This window comes from Palaemon carinicauda, chromosome 18 (assembly GCF_036898095.1).
Source record: "Palaemon carinicauda isolate YSFRI2023 chromosome 18, ASM3689809v2, whole genome shotgun sequence".
Lineage (NCBI taxonomy): Eukaryota > Metazoa > Arthropoda > Malacostraca > Decapoda > Palaemonidae > Palaemon > Palaemon carinicauda.
Genome location: NC_090742.1, coordinates 33,795,038 through 33,819,131, shown reverse-complemented (window position 1 = coordinate 33,819,131; position 24,094 = coordinate 33,795,038). Strand labels below are relative to the sequence as shown.

The following is a 24,094-nucleotide window of genomic DNA, read 5'->3' as shown; positions in this document are numbered from 1 at the left end:
TGTTCTTTAGTTACAATAGAGACATACAAAGTATCAAAGGTTTGAAAAAATTTTCCTATTGGGTTATTGTCTCTTAAGGGGACCCTAGTAATGACCCATTTTCTTTTCTTTATTTTGAGGAAGCTGACCTTTGAATAACATTAAATTATGATCACTTTCTTCAATAACTTGACTGATTACATGCCTGGTAATACATACCGGGATGTTGGGTTACGTCAGCATCATTGTTATTATTATTATTATTATTATTATTATTATTATTATTATTATTATTATTATGAAGTTATGTTTGGGGAAATGTCTGGTAGAGTGTCTGGGATTGAAAGGGGAAGAGCAAGAGAAGGTGTGGCTTTATTGCTGAGTGAATGGATGACAGGTAAAGTAGTGGAATGGAAGGAGATATCATCTAGGTTAATGTGGGTAAGGTTTAGGTTGGGTAGGGAATGTTGGGCTTTTGTCAGTGGGTATGGGCCAGGTTGTGAGAAAAGCGAAGACGAGCAGAATGAGTTCAGGAATTAACTAACTTGGTGTGTAGAAGGACTGGGTAGAAGGAATTATGTAGTTGTCATGGGTGACTTAAATGCTAGACTGGGCGCTGGAGAGGTGGAGAGGTAGAAGGTGTCATTAGGAAGTATGGCGTACCAGGTGAAAATGAGAGTGGTGAGAGACTGGTACATATGTTTGTTGAGCAAGAGATGGTGATAAGTAATAGCTTTTTCAAAAAGAAAGATAAAAAAAGTATACATGGGTAAGAGTGGCAAATGGAAGAGTGGTAGAAAGGGCATTAATGGATTATGTGTTGATAACTAAAAGAATGTTTGGAAGATTGAAAGATGTGCACATATTTAGGGGTATAGTTAACGGTATGTCTGATCATTTTTTGGTGGAAGAAAAATTAGTTGTAGCAAAAGAGTGGGGGAATAGAGTAGGTGGATGTAAAAGGGAGCTAGTGAGGGTTGAAGAGCTAATAAAACCGGGGGTAGAAAGTAAATATCAAGAAAAGTTGAAAATGGCATATGGCGAAGTGAAAGTAAGAGAAACTGGTAATTTAGAGGAGTGTAAGTTAGTAAAAGAAAATTTTGTTGGGATTGCAAGTGATGTGTGTGGCAAGAAGTTTGTTGGAGGCAGCATGAGGAAGGGCAGTGAATGGTGGAATGAAGGAGCGAAGGTAAAAGTGGAAGAGAAGAAGAGGGCTTTTGAATAATGGCTGCAGAGTAATAGTGTAGAGAAGTATGGAAGATATAGAGAGAAAAATGTGGAAGTAAAGGGCAAGGTAAGTGAGGCAAAGAGGGCAGCTGACCTGAGGTGGGGTCAGAGATTGGGTCATTTATATGAAGAGAATAAGAAAAGGTTTTGGAAAGAACTGAAAAGATTAAGGAAGGCTGGTTCAAGAATTGAAGAGACAGTGAAAGATGGAAATAGAAGATGGTTAAAAGGAGAAGAGGCAAGGAAAAGGTGGGTTGAATATTTTGAAAGTTTACTGAATGTTGAGGATAATAGGGAGGCAGATATAATTTCTGTTGCAGGTGTTGAGGTGTTGGTGATGGGAGATGAGAATGAGAGAGAGATTACAAGAGAGGAAGTGAGGAGAGCACTAGATGAAACGAGAGTAGGAAAAGCATCTGGTATGGATGGTGTGAGAGCTGAGATGTTGAAGGAGGGGGGTGTGACTGTACTTGAATGGTTGGTGAGATTGTTTAATATGTGTTTTGTGTTGTCAATGGTACCAGTAGATTGGGTTTGTGCATGTATTGTACCACTATGTAAGGGTAAGGAAGATGTGCACGTGTGTTGTAATTCAAGGGGTATTAGTTTGTTGAGTGTAGTTGGAAAAGTGTATGGTAGAGTAGTGATTAATAGGATTAAGGATAAAACAGAGAATGTAGTCTTAGAAGTACAGGGTGGTTTTAGAAGAGGTATGGGTTGTATGAATCAGATTTTTACAGTTAGGCAGATATGCGAAAAATATTTAGCAAAAGGTACGGATGTGTATGTTGCGTTTATGGATCTGGAGAAAGCGTAGGATAGAGTTGATAGGGAAGCAATATGGAATGTGATGAGGTTATATGGAGTTGGTGGAAGGTTGTTGCAAGCAGTGAAAAGTTTCTACAAAGGTAGTAAAGCATGTGTTAGGATAGGAAATGAAGTGAGCGATTGTATTCCGGTGAGAGTGGGACTGAGACAGGGATGTGTGATGTTACCGTGGTTGTTTAACTTGTACGTTGATGGAGTGGTGAGAGAGGTGAATGCTCGAGTACTTAGACGAGGATTGAAACTGGTAGACGAGAATGACCATGAATGGGAGGTAAATCAGTTGTTTTGCGGATGATACTGTACTGGTTGCAGACACACAAGAGAAGCTTGGCCGATTAGTGACAGAATTTGTAAGGGTGTGTGAGAGAAGGAAGTTGAGAGTTAATGTGGGTAAGAGTAAGGTTATGAGATGTACGAGAAGGAAAGGTGGTGTGAGGTTGAATGTCATGTTGAATGGAGAGTTACTTAAGGAGGCGGATCAGTTTAAGTACTTGGGGTCTGTTGTTGCAGCAAATGGTGGAGTGGAAGCAGATGTACGTTAGAGAGTGAATGAAGGATGCAAGGTGTTGGGGGAAGTTAAGGGAGTAGTAAAAAATAGAGGGTTGGGCATGACTGTAAAGAGAGTTCTGTATGAGAAAATGATGGTACCAACTGTGATGTATGGATCGGAGTTGTGGGGAATGAAAGTGATGGAGAGACAGAAATTGAATGTGTTTGAGATGAAGTGTCTAAGAAGTATGGCTGGTGTATCTCGAGTAGATAGGGTTGGGAATGAAGTAGTGAGGGTGAGAACGGGTGAAAAAAATGAGTTAGCAGCTAGAGTGGATATGAATGTTGAGGTGGTTTGGCCATGTTGAGAGAATGGAAAATGGCTGTCTGCTAAAGAAGGTGATGAATGCAAGAGTTGATGGGAGAAGTACAAGAGGAAGGCCAAGGTTTGGGTGGATGGATGGAGTGAAGGAAGCTCTGGGTGATAAAAGGATAGATGTGAGAGAAGCAAGAGAGCTTGGTAGAAATAGGAATGAATGGCGAGCGATTGTGATGCAGCTCCAGTAGGCCCTGCTGCTTCCTCCGGTGGCTTGGATGACCGCGGAGGTAGCAGCAGTAGGGGATTCAGCATTATAAAGCTTCATCTAAAGGTTAAAGGTGGTAGATATCGGGGGAGGGTGGGCTGTGGCACCCTTGTCAGGCTGGGAGGAATGTAGAGAGGAGAGGTCCCCTTTTTGTTTCATTTTGTTGGGATTGCAAGTGATGTGTGTGGCAAAAAGTTTGTTGGAAGCAGCATGAGGAAGGGCAGTGAATGGTGGAATGAAGGAGTGAATGTATAAGTAACAACAAAATAAGGTAGTTCTTATCTAACAACACTCATTGATGTTGTAATTTATGTACAGTACTATCATTGCAGTACAGCTTAATTAGCTAAGGTAGCCTAGTTGAGACAACATGCCCCTCTTAAGTGATCTACTGTACAGCATGGTATTTTTATACTGTATAGTACTGTAAATACATCATCAGTAACTTTTTCAATGAATGTATGAATATTTACTGTAAGACAATTGCAACAGTAAAAATAAGATAAGAAAAGACTGTACAACTCCAATTATCATTTACGAAGTTCTTTGCTGTGAAATCTTGTGACGCATGATGCACTCCTTAAGGTGTAGCTGTGTTATTCATTGAATATGAAGTATATCCTGCACATACATGCTCTGTACGATAAAAATCCTTACTTAACGGATATTATGAGTTGAGTCAATGGCAATTTCCTTGCGATGCTGTTCCTCAATTTACAAAAACATGGCATTTTCCATTTGGATCATGCCCTTTTTCACTCACCTTCAAATATTCTTTGCATTCTTCTCCATGTAACTGACGGTACTCTCATTAAAGTCCAAAAAGCTATCCTACTTCTGCATAAGACATCCCTTCTTTGCACTTATCTTCTATCGTCTCTTTAAGAGTCGTGACCTTCCTCTTCCGCTTAGCAGTAGCTTGAAAAGATGAAGTTCCCGAAAGGGCCATGGCAGCTGTAAATGAAGATCACTTGTTGCTTGACAAACACTTGTGGGAGATGCTGTTATGATGATGGACACTGGAAGAGGGAGACTGAGTTAGTCAGAGAAGTGGCGTTGTGCAAAGAAGTGGAGGTTCTTGAAAACATAGGGCTCCGCATAACAGTCCTAACCGCGAGAAATTGAAACTTTAATTAAATATTATGTGGATCTCTGTACCACAAAAAATACTAACCGTGATGTCGGAACGATAACAGAGGATTGACTGTATACAATAGTGTAATTCAATACTGTAGTTTTCAATATTAATCTTACCCGATAATCATGTAGCTGTCAACTCTGTTGCCCGACAGAAATCTATGGTCGGGATACGCCAGCGATCGCTATTCAGGTGGGGGTGTACACAACAGCGCCATCTGTGGTCAGGTACTCTAGTACTTCTTGTCAACACCACCTCAATTTTTCCTCTGTCGTGCCTCCGGCTAGACCTACATGGATACGCTGTTGATTCTGGAGTTATTGCTCATGATTTGGTGATGTATTTGCTCTAGAGTTTAGCCTTCGCTATTCAGGAAGCTATATCATTAGCTTAGCAAGTTTTTGGAATTAATTTGATTTAATTTTTGATTTAATTTTGGTACGAAGAGAGTATGAACTCTCTTTCACTTTTAATGGCCGACCCTTCCCTTAGACGGAAGTGTTGGTGTCGAAGAGAGTATAGTCTCTCTTAATTTTGCTTAACAAAGTTATAGATTTATTTTATATCTCTCCGCCTTTTATAGGCCTCTTTGATTAACTTCCTTTTATTATAAATTTATTAAAATTAATTTTTATATTTGTTTATATTCGACCTTTCCTAATAGTAGGCGGTCTTTTCTTGGAACCGAAGTTAATTAACTTTGAGCCCGTCATTTCGTTTTTACCTGTTAACATATTATGCCATTTTAATGTTTTTGAAAGAATTTCTTTGATAGTCTTGTACTGTTTTCAAAGTTGAACTAACGTTTTGTTTTGTCTCGGCAGTTGTTGACGTTCAGAACGTTCAACTTGCGCTCTATCGTTACGATAGAGAGAGAGTCTATCACGGTGTCACGTTGCAGTAAGAGTAAACCGATTCTAGCGTTTTGTTCATTCTTTCTTAGCTTAAATGGTTCTATTCTAATAAAGGAAATTTTTATTTGGGAAACCTTTCAGTTTTTTTCCTTTAACAATAATATGTTTTAACGATATATATAATTGGGCTCTTCTCTCGGGTGCTAAGTCAAGAGAGAGAGAGAGAGAGAGATAGAGACGGAGGGAGAGAGAGGAGGATAAACGTTTCGTTCAAGCGGGTAACGTTGTTATCGTTTTTGCTCTTCTCCCTAGTCTCTTTAGGGGAAGAAGGTAAACGTTTCTAGAGTTTTATTCTTGTTCTCAGACTTTATGCTGTGAGAGATTTTAAACGTAGTTTATTTGATCTAGTGTTTAATCTCTTTTCCAGCCACTGAATTATTTATCTTTCATTATGTTTTTCTGTTACATTGTAATACTGTTTTCGCAATTACTAACTTTTAATGAAGGATAGAATTGCGTGTTTCAGGTACAAACCACTTAAAGTTTCGAGTTCAGTGAAATAAGTGCAAACAGAAAATCAAAAGTGATAAAGTGATACACGCAAAGTGTTACAGTGTTGCGTTCGAGGGTTCGTCTGTTCGTGCCAGTTGTTCGCCTAGTCTGGGACCTCTTACAAGCTCCCAAGCCCAGGGGAGAAGTAATGTCGAAGGACTTATGGGTTCAGCAGGCCTTGATCGACGAACAGACGTTTCCCTCCGTGGTTTCGGGTGTAACCAACTCACGTAGCCGACGTGATCACCCCACCCACACAAAGACGAGAGAGCCCATTTATTCCTCGTCTGCGGAAGAGGTTTCTCGCAGAAACCATGGACCAAATCTTGCAGCTTTTAAGTGCAAGTCGGTCCCTTCCGCGCAAGTCCAACTCCTAGGTGGTGCCATTAGCACTGGGTCAGTTCGGACTTGCTGCAGTACGACAACTGCACACCTCCCAGAGAGGCACGGTGGTATCGCAACAGACAGTAACTCCGTCTGTTGCCGCACCAGCTGTTTTAGACCCTCAGTTTCAACGGACAGTAGCTCCGTTTGTTGTTGTCTTTCTCTAACTCTAGTGGTCTATGCTGCTGACAATGCAGTCGCAGCTTGCGGTGTTGATGCGGGAGTTTCAGGCAGAGAAGGTTAATACACCTCCTGCGAGCGCTCCTCCTCCTCTGCGCAGTACAATCTGCCAGACGTATGAGGTTGAGGTTCCTCAAGCTACCTCCATGCGTGAGCTGCCGCGTTGGGAGTTGCCAGATACCAGCGCTGTGCAGCAACCTCCACTTTCCTTGAGGCAGGAGCCTCTTACCACGCAGCAACCTCCTCAACAATGGGGGCAGGAGCCTTATGCCTTACAACCTCCTCTACCCTTGAGGCAGGAGTATCTTGCATTACAACCATCCTCGAGGCAGCTACCTCTTGCGGTGCGACAACCTCCACCATCCTCGAGGCAGCAACCTCAACTCCACCTCTGCGCAGTCCACCCTGCCAGACGTATGAGGTTGAGGTTCCTCAACCTACCTCCACGCGTGAGCTGCCGCACTGGGAGTTGCCAGATACCAGCGCTATGCAGCAACCTCTTGCGTTGCGGCAACCTCCACCATCCATGAGGCAGCAACCTCAACTCTTGCGCAGTGGCAATTCTAGGACTCTGAAAGTGGGGGGGGCCACTTCAGGGCCAATATAAATTTTGGGGGGGCATTTATTGTTGGTGGCTAGGTGGCACTCTGAAGACAATATTATGTCATTAATGAAATAACAAATGACAATAATAACACCTCATTACTTTCATAACTTGCATTTGTAAAACATATACATGTATGCCTACACTAACATTATGATAATGGAGGTTATTCGTATTACTTAAAATATATATGTATTTCTTGCAATATATTTTTAACAAAATCGCAAAAATATGGCAAAAATATCTTCAAAACAAAAAGGAATCATGAGTTATGAATGTAATGTAAATATTATGTTGATATTAAAACCCCATGCAAGCATGCATGAAGTAATGCAGTGTTGCCAACAGGGCGAGTTTCCCTTTCCTGAGGTGAAGTACCTCAACGCATGCGGCATAAGCCTCATCCCTTGCAGCTTGAGCCTCATCCCATGCAGCATGAGTCTCATACCATGCAGCATGAGCCTCATCCCATGCAGCATGAGCCTCATCCCATGCAGCATAAGCCGCACGCCATGCAACATGCTCTGCTTACCTTACAGCATGCTTTACATACAGCATGCTCTACATACAGCATGCTCTGCATACCTTACCGCATGCTTCTCAGTCACACTTCTTTGGTTGTTGCCAACTCACTAGACTGTCAAGCAGTTTCATAACGTTGCCTTCTAGTCTGCTGCTTTTGCACCAGTGAAACCCTCACTGAGAGAACTTAGCTTTTCTCGGATATGGTTCCTGTAGATGAGATAGTGCTATTCTCCCTCCTTCTGATTTTCCCTTGAGGACTCTGTCATTTGGAGAGGAGCCTTTAGCTGCTTAGCCTCCTATGGACTTTTATTTAAGCATAGCATGCTTCCAGGGAGGGTAATGGTTCCACTTCAGTCGCTAACCCCGTCTGTTACCACACCTGCTCCCATAGACCTTGAGCTGTGTTGCAAGACATGCAGTCCAAGCTTAGTCCTTGTTAGAGGATTTTTTGTTTACGGAGTCAGTGTGTCACTGGGAAGACGTTCAACAACCAGCAGAAGTGACTTGTTGTGACGCAGTGGGGCAACCTCAGCAACCCGATAAGGAGTTGTCTGTACGACCCAGACAGTCTAGACAGCTTCGGGTTGTCACTATACTTCCTCGCTTCCCCATGGTTGACAGTTCACAGACTGTGCAGCAGTACCATGATCTTGTGTCCGGCTCCGTCAGACGACTAGCTTTTAAGAGCTCCCACAAGTCGTCGCTGTCTGGAGATTCTCAGATGGACTATGGATCTGACCAAGGAACTGGGCCTCCTGGTCAATTTTGAGGAGTCCCAGTTCGTCCCATCCCAGACCATTGTCTACCTGGGTATGGATCTTCAGAGTCGAGCTTTTCGGGCTTTTCCGTCGGCCCCAAAGATATACTAAGCCCTAGATTGCATCCAGAGCATGCTGAGAAGGAACCGATGCTCAGTCAGGTAGTGGATGAGTCTAACAGGGACACTTTCATCGCTGGCCCTGTTCATCGAGTTAGGGAGACCCCACCTCCCCCCCTTCAGTATCATCTAGCGGCTCACTGGATAAAGGACATGACGCTAGAGACGATCTCAGTTCCTGTTTCCGAAGAGAGGAGGTCTACTCTCACGTGGTGAAAGAACAGCTTTCTTCTCAAGGAAGTCTACCTTTGGCTGTTCAGAAACCCGACCGCCGTCTCTTCTCTGACGCATCAGACACGGGCTGGGGTGCGACTTTGGACGGACAGGAATGCTCGGGAACATGGAATCAGGAGCTAAGGACACTTCACATCTATTGCAAGGAGCTGTTGGCGGTTCATCTGGCCTTGATAAACTTCAAGTCCCTCCAGCTTAACAAGGTGGTGGAGGTGGACTCTGACAACACCACAGCCTTGGCTTACATCTCCAAGCAGGGAGGGACTCATTCGTGGAAGTTGTTCTAGATCGCAAGGGACCTCCTCATCTGGTTAAAAGATCGAAAGCTCACGCTGGTAACGAGGTTCATTCAGGGCGATATGAATGTCATGGCAGATCGCCTTAGCCGGAAGGGTCAGGTCATCCCCACAGAGTGGACCCTTCACAAGAATGTTGGCAGCAGACTTTGGGCCCTGTGGGGTCAGCCAACCATAGATCTGTTCGCTACCTCGATAACCTAGAGGCTCCCGTTGTATTGTTCTCCGATTCCAGACCCAGCAGCAGTTCACGTGGATGCTTTTCTGCTGGATTGGTCCCATCTCGACCTGTATGCATTCCCGCCGTTCAAGATTGTCAACAGGGTACTTCAGAAGTTCGCCTCTCACAAAGGGACACGGCTAACGTTGGTTGGCTCCGCTCTGGCCCGCGAGAGAATGGTTCATAGAGGTACTGCAATGGCTGGTCGACATTCCCAGGACTCTTCCTCTGGGAGTGGACCTTCTACGTCTACCTCACGTAAAGAAGGTACATCCAAACCTCCACGCTCTTCGTCTGACTGCCTTCAGACTTTCGAAAGACTCTCAAGAGCTAGGGGCTTTTCGAAGGAGGCAGCCAGAGCGATTGCCAGAACAAGGAGGACATCCACTCTCAGAGTCTATCAGTCTAAAGGGGAAGTCTTCCGAAGCTGGTACAAGGCCAATGCAGTTTCCTCATCCAGTACCACTGTAACCCAGATTGCTGACTTCCTGTTACATCTAAGGAACGTAAGATCCCTTTCAGCTCCTACGATTAAGGGTTACAGAAGTATGTTGGCAGCGGTTTTCCGCCACAGAGGCTTGGATCTTTCCACCAACAAAGATCTACAGGACCCCCTTAGGTCTTTTAAGACCTCAAAGGAACGTCGGTTGTCCACTCCAGGCTGGAATCTAGGCGTGGTCCTAAGGTTCCTTATGTCATCAAGATTTGAACCTCTCCAATCAGCCTCTTTTAAGGACCTCACATTAAAAACTCTTTTCCCCGTGTGCTTGACAACAGCTAAAAGAGTAAGTGAGATCCACGCCTTCAGCAGGAACATAGTTTTCACATCTGAAACGGCTACATGTTCCTTGCAGCTCGGTTTTTTGCTAAAACGAGCTTCCTTCACGTCCTTGGCCTAAGTCGTTCGAGATCCCAAGCCTGTCCAACTTGGTGGGGGACGAACTGGAGAGAGTACTTTGCCCAGTTAGAGCTCTTAGGTACTATCTAAAAAGGTCATAACCTTTACGAGGACAATCAGAAGCCTTATGGTGTGCTATCAAGAAGCCTTCTCTTCCAAGGTCTAAGAACTCAGTTTCTTACCTATTCAGGCTCCTGATTAGGGAAGCACATTCTCATCTGAAGGAAGAAGACCTTGCTTTGCTGAAGGTAAGGACACATGAAGTGAGAGCTGTGGCTACTTCAGTGGCCCTCAAACAGAACCGTTCTCTGCAGAGTGTTATGGATGCAACCTATTGGAGAAGCAAGTCAGTGTTCGCATCATTCTATCTCAAAGATGTCCAGTCTCTTTACGAGAACTGCTACACCCTGGGACCATTCGTAGCAACGAATGCAGTAGTAGGCGGGGGCTCAGCCACTACATTCCCATAATCCCATAACCTTTTTAACCTTTCTCTTGAATACTTTTTATGGGTTGTACGGTCGGCTAAGAAGCCTTCCACATCCTTGTTGATTTGGCGGGTGGTCAATTCTTTCTTGAGAAGCGCCGAGGTTAAAGGTTGTGATGAGGTCCTTTAGTATGGGTTGCAGCCCTTTATACTTCAGCACCTAAGAGTCGTTCAGCATCCTAAGAGGACCGCTACGCTCAGTAAGGAAGACGTACTTAATAAAGGTAGAGTAATGGTTCAAGTCGTCTTCCTTACCAGGTACTTATTTATTTTATGTTATTTTTGAATAACTAATAAAATAAAATACGGGATACTTAGCTTCTTGATTAACATGTACACTGGTTTTCACCCACCACCCTGGGTGTGAATCAGCTACATGATTATCGGGTAAGATTAATATTGAAAAATGTTATTTTCATTAGTAAAATAAATTTTTGAATATACTTACCCGATAATCATGATTTAATTGACCCACCCTTCCTCCCCATAGAGAACCAGTGGACCGAGGAAAAAATTGAGGTGGTGTTGACAAGAAGTACTAGAGTACCTGACCACAGATGGCGCTGTTGTGTACACCCCCACCTGAATAGCGATCGCTGGCGTATCCCGACCATAGATTTCTGTCGGGCAACAGAGTTGACAGCTACATGATTATCGGGTAAGTATATTCAAAAATTTATTTTACTAATGAAAATAACATATTAATGAAGCCAAATGAATAGTGGTTTTCACACGCCCCTGCTTTATACACGACGCCCACTGGGTGCTCGCGCGAGGGTAGTAACCTCTGCATTCCATACTTTAACTTTCTCTGGTGAAGTATTTATATCAGAAAAGTGTAAGGAAGGACCCTTTTCACCGGGCGTCACAGGTATCTCCCCAGAAATAGATTTTTCCTTTGTCAAAATCCCTTTATTATTATTATTATTATTATTATTATTATTATTATTATTATTATTATTATTATTATTATTAACTAAGCGAATAACCTAGTTGGAAAAGCAAGATGCTATAAGCCCAAGGGCTCCAACAGGGAAAAATAGCTCAGTGAGGACAGGAAATAAGGATACAAATAAACAATATAAGAAGTAATGAATAATTACAATATTTAAAAAACATTAACAATATTGAAACAGATACTTCATATAAAAACTATAAACAGATTTATGTCAGCCTGTTCAACCTAAAAACCTTTGCTCCAAGTTTAAACATTTGAAGTTCTACTGATACAACTACCCGATTCAGAAGATCATTCTACAACATGGTCACAGTTGGAATAAAACTTCTAGAGTACTGTGTAGTATTGAGCCTCATGATGGACAAGGCCCGACTATTAGAATTAACTGCATGCCTAGTATTATGAACAGGATGGAACTGTCTAGGAAAATGTGAATGTAAAGGATAGTCATAATTATAAAAAATCTTATGCAACATGCATAATGAACTAATTAAAAGATGGTGCCAGAGATTAATATCTAGATCAGGAATAAGAAATTTGATAGACCGTAAGTTCCTGTCCAACAAATTAAGATGAGAATCAACAGCTGAAGACTAGACAGGAGAACAATATTCAAAACAAGGTATAATGAAAGAATTAAGACACTTCAGAATAGATTGATCACTGAAAATCTTAAGACTTTCTCAATAAGCCAATTTTTTTTTGCAATTGAAGAAGAGACAGACCTAATGTATTTCTCAAAAGTAAATTTACTATCGAGAATCACACCTCAAATTTCAAGTCATACAAAGTTCAAGACACATTATCAATACAGAGATCCTGATGTTGAAAAAGAGCCACTGTCCTTGACTTACTGACAATCATACTTTGAGTTTAGTTAGGATTCAACTTCATACCCCATAATTTACACCATACACTAATTTTAGTTAGATCTCTAGTAAGGGATTTAGCAACCCATAATCTAAACTCAGGAGATGGAATTGATGCAAAGAGAGTAGCATCATCTGCATATGCAGCAAGCTTATTTTCTAGGCCAAACTACATGTCATGTGTATTCAGTATGAAAAGTAATGAGCCAAGAACACTACCCTAAGGAACACCAGATATCACATTCCTGTATTCACTATGGTCCCCACCAACAACAACTCAGCGATCTATTATTTGAAAATTCAATAATGTGCTAAGAAATGACCCACCCACTTCCAACTGTTTTGAGTTTGGAAACAATGGCCTCATGATTAATGCTGTCAAAGGCAACACTAAAATCAAGGCCAATCATACGAATTTCCTGACCATAATCAAGGGATTTCTGTACAGCATTGGAGATTGTAAGAAGGGTATCACATGCTTCAAGGCATTACTAAACAATCTTTACAAAGTACACATACCTTTTAGCCTCAGGCTCACCCACCTTTTTAACTTTCTACTTGACTTCACTTCACATTGCTTTTCTTCCATTCTGGTGCCCAACTTCTTCCTACTTATACTTGATAGTGCAAATATGGTGTTTTCCTATACAGTAGTTGCACCTTGGGGCTGAATGGTCCCCAGTGCCATGTCATGTAACCCGAATTCCCTAAATCAAATCAAAATGAAACTTGGAATGATCAAATGTGAATGAGAATATATTGTGTAATATGAAATTTAGTTATAGTTTATTCCAGAGCTCTACGTCTACGCAAAGTCCTTGGAGGTGGTATGAGGCAGGCTGGCATGTTAGCAGCTGCTGCCCTATATGCTTTAGATAACATGGTGGAACGTTTAGTTGAAGACCATATGCATGCCAAATGTCTGGCTGAGGGTGAGTATTGCTCAAGTGAATGATTCTTGTTCGGAACAAACAGTGCTAGATATCGAAAACATGCCTTCAGTTTTATGACCATTTATATATCCTTAACTGCTTAAAAAGAGTTTGGTGAATTGTTTTTGTATTATCAATGATTAGATGTCATTACTGCACAATAAACCCCTGTATTGAATAAAATTCCCTAGTTTTCTGGCTATATGCACGTAAAAAATCCAAACCTTCCTAAATCAATGCAGTACAGTATTTGTGTTTGTGCATTAGTACTATAGTCTTTTGTAAAAATGCAACACTGAACATAAGTTTTTATAACTGCATATGTAATTTATTCTTATTTTTAAAAAATCCCAACACTCGCTAGTTTTTTATTCAGACCGTTTACTGCTAACTTTAAACAGGCTGTCTATATGGCTCTCATGTGCATGTTGGGTAATGATTTTGTCCATCATGAATTCTTTTAAATTTTTTTTACATATTTTAAATGATAATGTATTTGTAGCTTCCATTAATCTGGTTGCACTACGTTTTGAAAATCAACTAATTGATCATCTCAGTCAAATTTGTGTAGATAAAACTCCCCTGCTAAAGCATCTAGAGACTCAATTATAGGGAATTTGTGTCGTTTTCAAGAAGTAATTTTGGAATCATAAAGGGGTTGAATGTCCCTTGTGTTGTAGCGAGTTAAAAATATGTTGGCCATTATATTCAAGGATTTTGATTGCTCTCACCACTGTACTTTACATTGAAACTAAATATACTGTATTCTGGTTATCTTAATACCATCTGAAACTATAATGCTTAAATTTTTTTACAGCAATCCATGAGGTTGGGAGTAAAAATGTGACCTGCAACCCTGTTGATGTCCATACAAATATTGTTATTGTTAATCTTGACCCAGTTGCAATAACACCGGAAGAATTTTGTAATAGATTGGCTGTGGTATGTAAGAGTTTTAAAAAATGCAGTTCTGTTCTGAATAATGTTTATTAAAAGATGCTTAGTATGTTCATTCCACTGTTGATTCAATTTAAGCACAGTACAAATACAGTAAATGTAAAATTACAGTTCTGGTGCTATTTGGGATTAATGCATGCCATAAAGAGAAGACTAGGTTTGCAAAAACTGAATTTTGATAGAATTTCATATTTCTATACTCACCTGATATTCATATTGCTTTTTCTCCAGAAGCCCTGTTTATTCAACTCTACCCATAAAATTTAGAATTGTATTTGGCTGACAACTCTATGGCGTGGAAGGCCGTCCTGATGTGTATCTACTGTACATCGTTAGCTTGCAGAGCTAGACATAAGCCACTACAGTGGTGGTGTCGCAACACACCACTGGATGCTTCCTCAATATTCTTAGAATGTTTGCAGCGCTATAAAGCACACCCTGGAGGTGACCAGGTATTCACCCCTCTCTAAGATGACCAGGCTTGCGCCCCTTCCCAAGATGACCAGGCTTGCGCCCCTCTCCTAAGGTGACCAGGTCATTCAGGTGTGCGCTCATCCACTTTTTTGGTTCATTTCAGCACAGTTGATTGTCTGGAGGTGGCGAGTCAAGTGGGACTGCACTGCGAGGGATCCTCATTCAGCTAACAGGTGAGTTCAACCAAACATCCCATCACGCTAGTAGGGGAAGAGATCGAAAATCCATGAGACTAACCAGTGATTCTTCAAACAGTACTTAGTAGATCTCTGCCAAAGGCTCTTGCTTAAGAAATGAGCTTCTTCATTTAGGAAAGGTGGCCGAAAATATTCTTTCAGTCCCAAGCTGGTAGTTCTATCTTGGGCAGAATGGACACGTTACCCACTTAAGTTTACTGATGCGATTGTCTAACTGAGAGACTGTTTCTGTTGTTGTGTTTACCAGCATGCCCAAGTTCTTCAACCTCAGCATTGGTAATAGATTCAGTTTTCCATCAATTATCACGATCCCCAATCATGACAAAAGCAAAAAGTCAAACTCAGTCCTGTAGTCCTGTAGCAACTACCCCATGAAGGAGGCCAGGATCAGCTACTAGAGATACATTCACAATTGTATCCTTTGCTAGTGGTTCCAAGCTACTACCAAGGTGAATATCTGAATGAATACCTGAGGAGCAGTACACAGTCTGGAGCAGTCCAGAACTGGAACATTGTACCAGGGAGGCACTTTTTAGTGGACTGATGCACGGGTACTAAAAGTATGTGTACTTTGGATCCACTGAAGCATGAAGTCTTCCTCCCTGATGGAAATCAGCACATATCATACTATTTTCATCCTGAATTTTGTTTGACCCCCAAGCTCATTGAGTGGTGAGAGGTTGATGACTGGCTTCAAGCCCCCAGTTAATTATTCCACTTGGAAGAGTCTGCTTTAGAAAACTGGATTTTGTCTTTAACAACTTCTAGTATGTTCCTCTCCATCATCCCTCCTATCTCATTCTGCAAGGCAAGGGTTCTTGGTGATGTTGGAGAAGTAGGTGAGTACCCTATCAGGAAATGAGTTTTGCTGGCAAAGAGGGTAGTAAGTAATTGATATGCATGACTGCTACTACCCAAGGCTTGGCCCTATGCCTCTGCTGGTTTGCCCAAAGGCACATCAACCAATTCCCTACTCTTGATCATAAGAAAGGGTGGGGATTGCTGGCAACAGTATATAATCCCTCATCTTCCTCTCTGCTACCCTACTGCCAGGAAGGAATTGATTGGGTAGTTCGAAAGGGCTGTGTATGCACCCATTCCTTTTGATAAGTTGTGGATGGTTCTTATCAGAGTCTAGGAAAGGCCCAGATCCCTTTCTTGCCGAACCTCGCAGCAACTAGTTCCGAAGCTACCTCTAGGCTAAATTATTTTGAGAATGGGGAGACCAAAGCAGCCCCAAGCATGGGCATTGCCTTTGAGGGGCACCAAAGTGCCGCTTAATGAACAAGATCCCTCCAGAAGGTGGATCCAAGATAACCTCCCTCCGAAAGTTGCACCCATAGATCACTTAGTCGAGATTCTCATCCTCCCTTGGCACCAGTCTAAGGTCTGTTGTCTTGGGGGCAGATGAATCCCGTGTACCCTTCTTACCCAGTGAGGGAATAGGGTGTGGCAGGTTGCTCTTGCAGTTCATTCGTATTTCTCCTAAGAAGGCAATTGTTCTGACCCAAGGACAGAAATGACAACATAATCGAGGACTAAATAAGGCATGGGTGGGGCAACAACAGCGGGGGAAAAGATCCCTGACACTGAACACGGCGGAGAGAGAAGGAGTACTCTTATTCTTCCCTCTGCTGGACTTGGGGGAGGGACGATCCACGGCCCAGTGCCTCAATCCCTCTCTGTCTCCATCTCTTGGTCTTCCACTGCATGCAAATGCATAATAATACCCTTGAATGGTACCATACTCTCAACTCTCTCTACCAAAATATTGCAAGTTGAGGAACAGAACCTGGTGAGTAATTCTCAGGACGAGCAGTAGAAGTTTGACCTGTCTCCTTGACTGAGTGTGAAGGCGCTCAGGAAGAATGATCGTCTTCACCTGAGGGTGATTTTACATGTCATGGGGCAGAATGTTCCAAGGTTCATCTTTCTTTGGAGGAGGATGGCGCTTAAACCTAACATTATTGCGCTAGGTCTGAACTGGCGAAGTACTGTGAAGAGTGGATCGGAAGATTTCTTTGGTCAAGCAGTGTCAGAACCTGAAGCAAGCCTCAGGAGACGAAACTTCCCTGTGCCATTTAAAGGAACAAGGGGTCTTCTTTATCAAAGCCTTAGCTGATTTGACCCATGGGGTTTGAAGGCCACCAGACGGTTCCGAAGAAGCCTGGTAGCCACGGGACTGAGACTTCTTGGAAGGAGGGGAGCGTTGTTAAGAAGACTGGCTGGTGGAGATCAAGAAGTAGAAACTGTTTTCTCTCTTCTGTCCCTTTAATGTAAGGAATGAGACCAAAATTATCTTTGCCTGAATGTGCTCGTGCTTGTTGGATTCAAGAATGTTTATTGCCCGATGGGGGTGAGTTTGGTCTTGGCGAGCACGAACAAGTTCATGGAAAATGTGTTAGAGAGGAAAATTTCTTACGAGATTCTTGTTGTAAGCCTTGATCTGATCGGGACCTGCAAGGGTAAGCCTTCCTGGTTGTAAGCCTTGATCTGAACGGAACCTGGAAGGGTAAGCCTTCCTGGTTGTAAGCCTTGATCTGAACGGGACCTGGAAGGGTAAGCCTTCCTGTCTCATGGGGAGCGAGACCAGGCTGCACAAGACTTCCTCTATTGTGGCAAGCGAGAACGGGAAGCATCAGGATTCTTATTCCTAGAAGGAGGAGGGAAAAGCATGAGGTCTCCCTGCTTGTGGAGAATAAGACCAATTCGATCGGCGTGATCATGCTCATTGACATTCAGGCTAGGGAGATAGGTCAAGCGGTCATCGGGAGCATGGTGATCGTACTCGGTTTGTTCATATCTCAGGAAAAATGAACGAAACGGCAAGAAGAGCCCGGTTTCTCCTTTTCTCCTTACGATGGACAGGCATTTTTGGATGATCAGAAAACTCTAAAGTGTCTTCAAAACTTCTCTTTCTCACAGCTCTGTTGGAAGGATGCTTGGTCACAGAAGTGTCTTGTTAGTGCCCTAAGGTAGGAGAAAAACCAAAGTCCTGACCAGTAATGCTTGGTATAATTTTCTTATAATTCCAGTTTCTGGAACCTTGCATAGACCTTCCTTCCTGAGGGTTGGGGTTTGTTGCAGCATTACTCCCCCGAAACCATGCAGGGAAATCGTTTAAAGACTGAGACTCCGAACGATTGGTCGTCCTGTGCTTTGGTAACTACTACTACTTTGTCTTCCTTGGGGTAGCAGACAACACCTCTGAAGCAGGAGAATTGACAGAAGGAGAGCGGAGCTTCTTAACCTCCTTTCCTTTTTTCAGTGGTCGAGGGTTTTGCATTGGCTGACAACACCTTTGCTACAGCTCAGAGTACCTCAAAAGGAACAAGCTTGTCATCTGGGAAGGCCCTCTCAGACACCTCCTCTAAGAGTGAGAGCCGGAGAGGAGGGAACAGTAGAAGATTTCTGGGATCTGGCAGATATTAGTGCCTCCAGGAGTTTCTCAGCAGACAGGGCACCTTCAATCCCCAGCGAAAGCCACAGCTTACTCAGATCCAAATCCTTGCAAGGGTCATCAACAGGAGATGCGGCAGGGGGAGATGGTTGAGAGAGGGGATGTATTGCTCCCACTAGGGTAGGACCATACAGCCGCCTTCTCAGAACTATTTCCGTAGGGTCAGGTGCATCCCCCTCCCCGACGGATTCCCTCCGAGGATCCAATCCCAAAAGAAACTGCAGAGGAAACTACGTTTTGTTTCCAAAGAAGGGGAAAAAAGAGCTGAAGAGTTGTTTTAGCATCAACTTTGGTATGTCCTCTCATGCCGAGGAATTCCCCTTAGACTTCTTCCTCTTTGCAAACTCCAACCGTTGCAAAAGAGGCTACTCCTTGCACTCCTCGCAAGGGGATAATTGCAAGCAGTCATGCCCCTGCAAAAACTAGATAAATATATAATCCAGGGGGTCCACCTCTGTCTTGCTTATGTAATGGCTGCAACGGCCGCCTTCTTTATGTGGGCAAAGCCGCATGCCTTGGCTTATGGGTAGACATTAAGACAGATAACAATCACACTGAAAAGAGAAAAAGAAAAGCTTAAACAGCTAAGGCAGAGATACAGCAGCAGAGTACTTTTGTATGCAGCTGGGGTCAAAGTCAAAAGAAGGTTGCTCAACTTGTCTGGTGGACTTAACCCTTTTAACCCTTTACCTGGCAGCCAAGTTTTGTTTACTCTGTTATAAATATAATGGCCGTTTCAGCTTCACTAGCATCATACTGTACTCCTATTCAAAGTTGACCACTGTATACTTATCCAGTACCTCGCTTATGATAATGATGTTTAGGTTCCATGCTCATTTTCCCCTTGTCTACTCACAGACTGAAAAGCCTGGCCTATTCTTTACATATTCTCCTCTGTCCTCATACACCAGACAACACTGACATTACCAAACAATTGTTCTCTTTCACCCAAGGGGTTAACTACTGTACTGTAATTGTTCAGTGGCTTCAGTCCTCTTGGCAAAGGGTAGAAGAGAGACTTAAGCTACAGTAAGCAGCTCTTGTAAGAGAAAGACGCTCCAAAATCAAACCAATGTTTTCTATTCTTGGGTAGTTCCATAGCCTCTGTACCATGGTATTCCACTTTCTTCAGGTAGAGTTCTCTTGCTTGAGGGTACACTCGGGCACACTTTTCTATCTCGTTTCTCTTCCTCTTGTTTTTTAAAGTTTTTGTAATTATTATTTTTGGGCTCAGCCATGTCGTCCTGATGGAAGGTTCCTTTAGGCAGCTTTCTAAGGGATATTTAGCTACAGTGATACTCCCAGAGAATTGACCACAGGTCTCCAGAATTCTAACTCCTGGGGCGATTATCCTTAAAATTATTCCTAAGGATATCACATAATATCAGGGGACGTATTTCTTGATGCGACACATAGCAATCTTCACCCCGAATAGAGATTTCGCTTTGAGGGGGAAGAGGGGCGAATTTGAAGGGGAGCCGTTATCAAGGTTACCCGGTGGATCCCCTCCCAGTACTACTACGGTGTACTATTCCTTTTGTAGTAGCGAATTAAGCACATTGTATCTCCCAACTGCTCTCAGTTTTGTTACTACAGTATTTCAAGGATTATTAGTATGCAATCTCCAGCATCTTCATCCTCTGGAAAGTTGAGTATTTAATCTTTCCTGTGTATAATTTTTAGCTCCCTTCTCACAGTTAAATTAGCATAATTTAGATGTGTTTAGTGGAGCAGAGTCATCACCGAAGGCAGCCATTTTGGACCGCTGTCGTACGCCATAAATGCTTTATTTATTTAGTAGTACGACGTCCCCGGTATTTAGATTTAATGAATTCTAAGTATTTAGGCAAATTATACTAGTGAAGATAAGATCACACGTGATAGTTCCTCTTCTGTTTAAACGTTTCGATAGTATACGATAGGGCCTCGGTCATGTAGCGTAGCCGAGATCCCGACTCGAGTTAGGGTAGCCTAACGCGTTTTAGTATACCTTAGTAACGTTATCCCCATTTATCCTCTCGTATCGTTTTATTAATTCAATCGGAGATAGCACATCTCCTAGAATTACTAGCATAATTCGATACTCGTCTCTTTTAGAGATATAAGGATAAACCCTTCCTTCCCTCTGAGTGCCGGCTTATGGCGGCAACCCTATCTTTCGGATTGCCATAGAGTAGTGTACTCCGGCTTGACTGAGATAGAGTTTCTGTCTATCCTCTTTGCCGGTGAGTATCCCAGCTTTAAAATATGACAGTAACTCAAAGTATTCAGTCTTGTTGTCGGCAACTCTACTGATGGGGGATTAGTCATTCCCTTGCCGGTTACACAGTTGCCGGCATAGGAAGCCCGGCTTCCCAAGTCCACAACCGAAAGTGGTAGTACAGTTGCCGCCACCTTCTCCCTTGTGGTCTAGAAGACATGTCTTATATCCGGCAATGTCCTAGGCTGAGGAATCGTTATTCCTCTGCTGCCCAAGACGGCGCCGGTATAAGAAACTATGGTTCCTTGTTTTGCAGCCTACAGTAGGAGGCATACTTGCTGCCTTCTTTCTATGCAAAATATAAGACCCTTTCCATTCCCCTTCTGTCCTTTAGTGATGGTCCGGCTGTCACAACATCTGTTTCCGGTATTCTACAATCTCCCTGCTTGCAGGGGTGATTACGATGCCGGCCGGACTCCCACAAAGGCGGCTAGATTGCCGCTTCAATCTTCCCCCTAACGGAAGCAAGGCTCCGGGAAAGGTTGTGCCAGCCATGACGGCTGCCGGTGGGAGACCCAATACAACTTTGAGTATTCTTCAATCCTCTCTTGGACTGCCACCCACAAACCCTGGAACTGACAGTGCAGCCGGCATCAGATATTGTGGCTGGATGGAAGCTAGAATTAATACATTCTTTCCCCTTCCATTTGAATCCTCATTCTGGAAAGAAGGCAGTAGAGACAGTGGTCCCTACAACCCTAATTATTGTACTAAACTATAATAATACGGTAGCCCTTCTTTCCATTCTTTTTCTCTCTCTGTCGGCTAGTGCTGTCAGGTACTAGCCTAGCCGTCAGTATGCCGGTAGAACTACAGTATAAGACTATACAGTAGCCAGTATTCCTGCAGTATAGCAGATACAGCAGTTAGAAAACTACAGTTTATACTATACAGAAGTATGATTTCCAACATATTCTGTGTATCCTTTCACAGTCCATTGTTGAGACCGCTAAATAATGTTGAAGTGAAGTATTCCTTCAATATTCTGATGTATCCTAGATCATCAGAACATAAATATCTTTACCCTACAGTATTAATATTTCACTTGTGGGGAAGTTAGTGCTAGTGTACACTGACTCCAGCTCTATGTTCTAGAGCTATCTCACCCTATATTTCCCTAATAAGGAAATTTAGAAATTTAATATGGAGGGAGGTCTCAGCAATTGCCTGGACAGGAAACACAGATATGTGTCTTTCCTATTTATTTTCTAGCTTACTATCCTAAGCTATAATTATAATAGTAATATTTACAATTAATGCATGTGATTTATTTATCAATATGATAAATTACCCCATACTCATTTCACTCTTTCTTTCCTTACAGGAGGAGCCCAAGGTGAAGTGTGCAGTCATGTATTGTAACCACAAAAGTAGGAACTTTTGTGGCCACAACATGTGCAGGTCTCATGCCCCCTGCTCTATCGCAACTGCAACCCTGAGGTACTGGGACCCGAAGGGTTGTAATGTCTGCTTGGCCTTGATGACCGAGGGTTTCGGCGATCTCAAGACGACGGAGTCGAGGGATGCTGTGAGGGAAACGCTTCGGAAGTGGGTAAGAGGGTTCCAGAAGAACTCTCCAGGACCTTACCTACCACGCGACACTATTAGAAGCCTTCTGTTCCCTAAGGCAACATCTGATGCGGTCGTGCCTCAGGTACAGCCCGAGCCTCCCTGCATACAACTGGGAATAGAGGCCGACATCAATAAGGCTTTAGAAGGCAAGGACATCCATTAGGAAAGGATGTCAGAGGTGTCCTCGGACACTGAAAAGGATCTCCTTCAAGAAGACCCTGAAGAAGAGGTGGCCCAGCCACCCGAGGAGGAAGAAGAATCCGGATCGGAAGAGACGGAAGACCCTCTACTGTCTGTGACGGCATTTCAGCCTGCGCCGTCAACCTCTTCGGCCCCAACCCCTCAACCAGACCCGCAGTTTCCCACGGGCCAAGCGTTCATGGCGCAGATCCAGCAGATGATGGAAACTATGCGCAAGGAACAGCTAGAGGTGAAAAGGAAGTCAGGGAAGCACACCGCGCAGTCGCTTCTCGCGGCTCCTACAAGCGGCCCAGAGTCTCTGACTTGCCTCAATGCTCCGAAACCAACCCCTGGAGGTATGCAGAGTTCATGCCCATGATGAATGGGAAACTCTACGTCTCGGAGAAGATGGGGGCCATACCCCTCGACGATCTCCAATTCTGGCCGAGCCATGTGGCTTACCCGGAGTGCTTCATCGGGCCGAAGAACGAACCTGCATCTAAAGAAGAGACAGAACCTAAGGAGGTCATGGTCTTTGACCATGACAAGGCACGGGCTCTCTTGACGATCAGCCTGAAGAAGGCAGTATATACAAACTCCAAGGTTTGTGCGTTGAGCAAGAAGCACCCTACCTTCCTTGCTCCTTCCTCCAGAGCTTTTCCCTTTACATCTAAAGCTCTCCACTGCGTGCTAAAGGCAGTTGATGCGGGCAAACCATGCCCTACGCTAGAGGAGTGTAGACCATTGTCTCTAGCCCGGCCTACGGGTGAGAAGGACTGGAACAAGGACCATCTAACCTTCTCGGTCGCTAAGTTTAGATGCAGATATCGCAGGACAGCAGTTCAACGAGAACCTTCCGAAGCTGTCGGATTTTCTTCTGAGAAGAAAACAGGAGACAAAAGAGAGACTAGCTGCCTCTCTGTCTCTCCAGAACTGCATGGAGATGTGTGCAGGCATCTCAAGCATCCCAGACATGTACACAGTCCTAGCCAAGATGTACATGGCTACACTAGTCAAGGACATGTATGCTTTTCTGAAGGCCAAGAGGGCTTGTAGAGAGTATGTGTTTGCTAATGCAATGGTCAAGCACGAGCCCAGGAAGTTGATTACTTCCTGTATCTGGGGCCAGGACCTCTTCCCAAAGGAAGCAGTCCAAGAGGTGGTTGCTAAAACCACCACAGAGAATAGGAACCTTCTCCAAAAGTGGGGCATGTCTTCCAAAAGGAAATCATCCTCTGATGCTGGTCCCCAACCCAAGAACAGGAATACGAAGAAGCCATGAGTGCCTCGTAGACCTGCGCAACATCCCACTGTTACCATGACCACAGTGCCCCAAATGGTTGCCCAGCCGCAAACCACTTTCCAGATGGTGCCTCAACAGTTAGTAGCCCAGTCAATAGCCTTTAACCCAGGCTTTGAGAGGCACACAACTACCTTTTGCCCAAAAGGTAGAGGATCTAGATGGGGCTCCTCAAGAAACCCCTCAAGAGGTAGAGGAGGACGTGGTCAGGGTAACAAACCCTCCGGATCATCCAAGCAATGAGATGCTCCAGGTAGGAGGAAGACTCCTCCACTTTCGGGATCGTTGGACCTTCGATTCCTGGGCCCACAGTCTAATCAAGAATGGACTAGGATGGACTAGGTAGCAGCATACCTGGACGACTGGCTGGTGTGGGCAGCATCCAAGACTGCTTGTCTGCAGGCAGCCACGAAGGTGATCCAGTTTCTGGAACATCTGGGCTTCAAGATCAATTACAAGAAGTCTCGCCTCTCTCCAGCTCAAGAGTTTCAATGGTTGGGAATCCATTGGAACTTGCAGTCACACCGCCTCTCCATTCCACCGAAGGAGAGGAGAGAGATTGCGGGTTCTATCAAGAGA

General features: G+C 43.6%; 1 pseudogene; it reads left to right on the top strand.

The window, feature by feature from the left end:
- Nucleotides 1–24,094, top strand: part of LOC137657251 (uncharacterized) — a 143,310-nt pseudogene that overhangs the window by 68,588 nt on the left and 50,628 nt on the right.